Source organism: Bos indicus x Bos taurus, chromosome 6 (genome assembly GCF_003369695.1).
Source record: "Bos indicus x Bos taurus breed Angus x Brahman F1 hybrid chromosome 6, Bos_hybrid_MaternalHap_v2.0, whole genome shotgun sequence".
In the NCBI taxonomy this organism is placed as follows: domain Eukaryota; kingdom Metazoa; phylum Chordata; class Mammalia; order Artiodactyla; family Bovidae; genus Bos; species Bos indicus x Bos taurus.
In genome coordinates this window covers 37,978,836-37,986,186 of record NC_040081.1, presented here as the reverse complement: position 1 = coordinate 37,986,186, position 7,351 = coordinate 37,978,836, and positions in this window count along the sequence as shown.

The following is a 7,351-nucleotide window of genomic DNA, read 5'->3' as shown; positions in this document are numbered from 1 at the left end:
AAATCAAAACCACAATGAGGTATCACTTCATACCAGTCAGAATGGCCCTCATCAAAAAATCTACAAAAAAATAAATGCTGGAGAGGGTGTGGAGAAAAGGGAACACTCTTGCACTGTTCGTGGGCATGTAGATACAGCCACTATGGAAGATGGTATGCTGCTGCTGCTGCTGCTGCTAAGTCGCTTCAGTCGTGTCTGACTCTGTGCGACCCCATAGACGGCAGCCTACCAGGCTCCCCCGTCCCTGGGATTCTCCAAGCAAGAACACTGGAGTGGGTTGCCATTTCCTTCTCCAATGCATATGGAGATTCCTTAAAAAACTAGGAATAAAACCACCGTATGACCCAGCAATCTCACACCTAGGCATATACCCTGAGGAAAACAAAATTGAAAGAGACATATGTATCCTATTGTTTATTGCAGAAAGACTCTGATGCTGGGAGGGATTGGAGGCAGGAGGAGAAGGGGACGACAGAGGATGAGATGGCTGGATGGCATCACTGACTCGATGGACGTTGAGTCTGCGTGAACTCTGGGAGTTGGTGATGGACAGGGAGGCCTGGCGTGCTGCGATTCATGGGGTCACAAAGAGTCAGACACGATTGAGCGACTGAACTGAACTGAACTGATTTATAATAGTTAGAACATGGAAGAAACTTAGATCTCCATCAAGAGATGAATGGGTAAAGAAGTTGTGGTACATATACACAATGGAATATTACTCAGCCATAAAAAGAAATGCATTTGAGTCAGTTCTAATGAGGTGGATGAACCTAGAGCCTATTATACAGAGTATAGTGAGTTAGAAAGAGAAAGATAAATGCCATATTCTAACACATATATATGGAATCTAGGAAAATGGTACTGAAGAATTTACTTACAGGGCAACAATGGAGAATCAGACATAGAGAATATATTTATGGACATGGGAGAGGGGAGGAGAGGGTGAGATGTATGGACAGAGTAACATGGAAAATTACATTCAGTTCAGTTCAGTCGCTCAGTCATGTCCGACTCTTTGTGACTCAATGAATCAGAGCACGCCAGGCCTCACTGTCCATCAACAACTCCCGGAGTTCACTCAGACTCACGTCCATCGAGTCAGTGATGCCATCCAGCCATCTCATCCTCTGTCGTCCCCTTCTCCTCCTGCCCCCAATTCCTCCCAGGATCAGAGTCTTTTCCAATGAGTCAACTCTTTGCATGAGGTGGCCAAAGTACTGGAGTTTCAGCTTCAGCATCATTCCCTCCAAAGAAATCCCAGGGCTGATCTCCTTCAGAAGGGACTAGTTGGATCTCCTTGCAGTCCAAGGGACTCTCAAGAGTCTTCTCCAACACCACAGTTCAAAAGCATCAATTCTTCAGCACTCAGCTTTCTTCACAGCCCAACTTTCACATCCATACATGACCACTGGAAAAACCATAGCCTTGACTAGATGTACCTTTGTTGACAAAGTAATGGAGATACCCCTCGTCCAAGGTAAGGAGCAGTGGCTGTGCTTTGCTGGAGCAGCTGTGAAGAGATACCCCATGTCCAAGGTAAGAGAAACCCATGTAAGATGGTAGGTGTTGCAACAGGGCATCAGAGAGGAGACACACTGAAACCATACTCACAGAAAACTAGTCAATCTAATCACACTAGGACCACAGCCTTGTCTAACTCAATGAAACTAAGCCATGCCTGTGGGGCCACCCAAGATGGGCGGGTCATGGTGGAGAGGCCTGACAGAATGTAGTCCACTGGAGAAGGGAATGACAAACCACTTCAGTATTCTTGCCTTGAGAACCCCATGAACAGTATGAAAAAGCAAAATGATAGGACACTGAAAGAGGAACTCCCCTGGTCAGTAGGTGCCCAATATGTTACCAGAGATCAGTGGAGAAATAACTCCAGAAAGAATGAAGGGATGGAGCCAAAGCAAAAAGAATACCCAGTTGTGGATGTGACTGGTGATAGAAGCAAAGTCTGATACTGTAAAGAGCAATATTACATAGGAACCTGGAATGTCAGGTCCATGAATCAAGGCAAATTGGAAGTGGTCAAACAAGGGATGGCAAGAGTGAACGTCAACATTCTAGGAATTAGTGAACTAAAATGGACTGGAATGGGTGAATTTAACTCAGATGACCATTGTATCTACTACTGTGGGCAGAAATCCCTTAGAAGAAATGGAGTAGCCATCATGGTCAACAAAAGAGTCCAAAATGCAGTACTTGGATGCAATCTCAAAAATGACAGAATGATCTCTGTTCGTTTCCAAGGCAAACCATTCAATATCACAGTAATCCAAGTCTATGCCCCAACCAGTAATGCTGAAGAAGCTGAAGTTGAATGGTTCTATGAAGACCTATAAGACCTTTTAGAACTAACACCCAAAAAAAGATGTCCTTTTCATTATAGGGGACTGGAATGCAAAAGTAGGAAGTCAAGAAACACCTGGAGTAACAGGCAAATTTGGCCTTGGAATACAGAATGAAGCAGGGCAAAGACTAATAGAGTTTTGCCAAGAAGATGCACTGGTCATAGCAAACACCCTCTTCCAACAACACAAGAGAAGACTCTACACATGGACATCACCAGATGGTCAACACCGAAATCAGGTTGATTATATTCTTTGCAGCCAAAGATGGAGAAGCTCTATACAGTCAACAAAAACAAGATCAGGAGCTGACTGTGGCTAAGATCATGAACTCCTTATTGCCAAATTCAGACAGAAATTGAAGAAAGTAGGGAAAACCACTAGACCATTCAGGTATGACCTAAATCAAATCCCTTATGATTATACAGTGGAAACTTACATTCAGATCAGATCAGTCGCTCAGTTGTGTCCAACTCTTTGCGACCCCATGAATCGCAGCACGCCAGGCCTCCCTGTCCATCACACATTACCATATGTAAAATAGATAGGCAACGGGAATTTGCTGTATGGCTCAGGAAACTCAAACAGGGGCTCTAGATCAACCTAGAGGGGTGAGATGGGGAGAGTGATGGGAGGGAGTTCCAAAAGGGAGTGGATATATGTATACCTATGGCTGATTCATGTTGAGGTTTGACAGAAAACAGCAAAATTCTGTAAAGCAATTATCCTTCAATAAAAAATGAATTAATTTTTTGAAAAAAAAAAAAAAAGAAGATGCCACAGCCCATGGAATGTTGGCAGCTTCTAGAAGCTGAATGGCAAGGAAACAAGTTGTCTCAGAGTAGGACTTCCCTGGTAGCTCAGAGGGTGAAGCGTCTGCCTGCAATATAGGAAATCCAGGTTTGATCCCTGGGTGGGGAACATCCCCTGGAGAAGGCAATGGCACCCCACTCTAGTACTCTTGCCTGGAAAATCCCATGGACAGAGAAGACTGGTTCATGGGGTAATAGAATTCATATAGTTCATGGGGTCACAAAGAGTCGGACATGACTGAGCAACTTCACTTTCTTTTCACTTTTCTCCAGAAGGCCTGCCACCACCCTGAATTTAACTGAGTAAAACTCATTTTAGATTTTATCCCCAAGGACTGTGAGATAATAAGCATGTGTTAACCTGATACATTGCTCTAATAATCTTAACTAACAAATCATAAATGTCATACAAATACTCTGAGTCTTACTCATTCCAGAGTTTTTCACCAGAATTTTCTTGACTTATGTTTATTATAAAATTAACAATATGTAATATCCTCTTCTCCAGGAATCTTGAAGACTCTTCTTTGAGAATATATTATGTTGTCTTCCAGTTTCTATTGTTGCTGCCAAGAAAGAGCTCTCCTAATAATATTTCCTCTATAAGTAATCTGACTTTTCTCTTTGGTTATGTTTCAGATCTTTTTTCCTCTAATGTTTTAGAATTTCATTATGAAAGATTTTTATTTAACCTGACTGGGATATTTTTATATTTCCTGAATCTGAGAATTCACCTATTTCAAGTATGGAAAATTCCCAACCATTATCTCTTCTATACAATCTTTTTCCAGTTCTCTCTAACTTGAACTTCTATTAGAAATATGATGCATGTTCTCATTTTCTCATTTTGGTAATAGTTTCAGGAAAACACAACTCCAGAAAAGTCTTGGAGATGCTGCGTTTCCATGATCAACCTCTAGACTAGAAAATAAAAGTATCTATCTACTACAGGTGAAGTATAGGACAGTCAAGAAAGTACCAATGTTTAGAATACATTTTTCGGGGAGGAGCCAAGATGGTGGAGGAGTAGGATGGGGAGAACACTTTCTCCCCAACAAATTCATCAAAAGAGCATTTAAAAGTCGAGTAAATTCCACAAAACAACTTCTGAATGCTGGCAGAGGACATCAGGCACCCAGAAAAGCAACCCAACTCTTCGAAAGGAGGTAGGAAAAAATATAAAAAACAAAAAAAGAGGCAAAAGAGGGAGGGACGGAGTTCCATCCCAGGAAGGGAGTCTTAAAAAGAGAGAAGTTTCCAAACACCAGGAAACCTTCTCACTGCCGAATCTGTGCTGAGCTTTGGAAGCACAGAGGGCAACATGACAGGGAGAAAAAATAAATAAACAATTAAAACTCGCAGATTGCGAGCCCTACGGTAACTCCCCCAGCGGAGAAGCAGCGCAGACGCCTGCATCCGCCATTAGCAAGCCGGGGTTGGGCAGGGAGGCGCGGCGTGGGCTGCATCGCTGAGAGTAAGAATCTGGCCTGAATACCCTGAGCGCTATCTGAGCGAAATAATTTGGGCTAGCAAACCAGACTATGGGATATCTACCACGCGAAAAGCCAGCCCTAACCTAAGACACCGCCAGGCCCGCGCACGGAACAAAGGTCTGAACAGAGACAGCTGGCTGCAGACCTTCCCCCTCCGGTGACAGGCAGCCAGAGCCGGAAGGGGGCAATTGCAGCCTCAGAGAGACATTATCTATAAAACTGTAAGCAGGCTTCTTTGCTAACTAAAACTTATCGGGGGTCTGGACGGTCAACATCTGCCTGAGAAGGTGCACCGGTTTTACACCCAGATAACCGAGTGGCGGGGAGGCGATAAGTCGCAGCATTGGCGCTCGCCAAACACCTCATCACCTGAGCTGCTCGGACCTGGGAAGAGCACAAAACACAGGCCCAACTGAATCTGCGCCTCTGAGGACTACCCGAGTGCCTGAACCTGAGCGGCTTGGACCTGGGAGGTGCATGAAGCCCAGGGCCTCGGATTGTTCCCAGCGGAACAACCTAGAGCCCAAGCAGTGTGGACAGGGAGGCTACACGCGCCATGAGCGGGGCAGACCCAGTGTGGCTGAGGCACTGCGAGCGCACGCCAGGGTTATTTGTTTGCAGCATCCCTCCCTCCCTCCCCACAGCGTGACTGAACAAGTGAGCCTAAAAAAAAAAAAAAAGTGTTCTCCACCGTCCCCTTTGTGTCAGGGCGGAAATCAGACACTGAAGAGACCAGCAAACAGAAGAAGTTATAACAGAGGGAAACGGCTTGGAAGCTACAGGCAATAGATTAAAACCCTTTGGTTACTACGGACTACATAGGAAGGGGCCTATAGATCTTGAGAAATATAAGTCGGACCAAGGAACTAGCCAAAATTGAACTGAACCCACAATACTCACAACAAAACCAAAGAAAGTCCTAGATATATTTTTACTATTTTTACGATCATTCTTTCTTTTTTTTTTTTTATTTTTTTTAAAAAAATTTAAGTCCTCTATTGTTCCTTTAATTTTCACTTTTATAACCTATTACTTTGCAAAAAAAAAAAAAGACCCTATTTTTTCTTCTTCAGCAAACTTCATATATATATATTTTATAATTTTTTGACCTTGTTTTTTTTTTTTCTTCTTTTCTTTAACATTGTATTTTTGAAATTCCAAACTCTACTCTAGATTTTTAATTTTAGCTTTTTGGTATATGTTATCAATTTTGTACCTATAGTTTTTTTTATAATTTCTGTGACTTTTTTTTTTCTCTCTGTTTCTTTCTCTTCTTCTTTTATATAACATTGTATATCTGAAATTCCAAACTCTACTCTAGATTTTTAATTTATGCTTTTTGGTATTTGATATCAATTTTGTACCTGTATTTTCTTTATAATTTTTGCGACATTGTTTTTGTTTGTTTGTTTTCTCTCTTTATTTTTCTTCTTTTTTTTAACATTGTATTTTTGAAATTCCAAACTCTACTCTAGATTTTTAATTTTTGCTTTTTGATATTAGTTATCAATTTTGTACCTGTATTTTCTTTATAATTTTCGCGACCTTGTTTGTTTTTGTTTGTTCGTTTTTTCTCTTTCTTTTCCTTCTTCTTTTCTTTAACATCGTATTTTTGAAATTCCAAACTCTACTCTAGATTTTTAATTTTTGCTTTTATGTATTTGTTACCAATTTTGTACCTTTAAGAACCCAATCTTCAGGACCCATTTTTCACTAGGGAGCGAGATTACTGGCTTGACTGCTCTCTCTCCCTTTGGACTCTCCTTTTTCTCCACCAGGTTGCCTGTGTCTCCTCCCTAACCCCTCTCTACTCTACCCAACTCTGTGAATTTCTGTGTGTTCCAGACGGTGGAGAACACTTAGGGAACTGATTACTGGCTGAATCTGTCTCCCTCCTTTTCATTCACCCCTTTTATCCTTCTGGCCACCTCTGTTACCTTCCTCCTTCTTCTCTTTTCTGTATAACTCCGTGAACATCTCTGAGTGGTCCAATTGTGGAGTGCACATAAGGAAGTGACTACTGGCTAGCCCACTATCTCCACTATTGATTCCACCTCATCTCATTTGGGTCACTTCTAACTCCCTCCTCCCTCTTCTCTTCTCCATGTAACGCTGTGAACCTCTCTGAGTGACCCTCACAGTAGAGAAACTTTTCATCTTTAACATAGATGTTTTATCAATGGTGCTGTATAGAAGGAGAAGTTTTGAAACTACTGTAAAAATAAGGCCAATAACTGGAAGCAGGAGGCTTAAGTCCAAACCCTGACTCCAGGGAACTCCTGACTCCAAGGAACATTAGTTGACAGGAGCTCATCAAATGCCTCCATACCCACACTGAAACCAAGCACCACACAAGGGCCAACAAGTTCCAGGGCAAGACATACCAAGCAAATTCTCCAGCAACAAAGGAACACAGCCCTGAGCTTCAAGATACAGGCTGCCCAAAGTCACCCCAAAACCATAGACATCTCATAACTCATTACTGGACATTTCATTGCACTCCAGAGAGAAGAAATACAGCTCCACACACCAGAACACCGACACAAGCTTCCCTAACCAGGAAACCTTGACAAGCCACCTGTACAAACCCACACACAGCGAGGAAATGCCACAATAAAGAGAACTCCACAAACTCCCAGAATACAGAAAGGACACCCCAAAATCGGCAATTTAAACAAGATGAAGA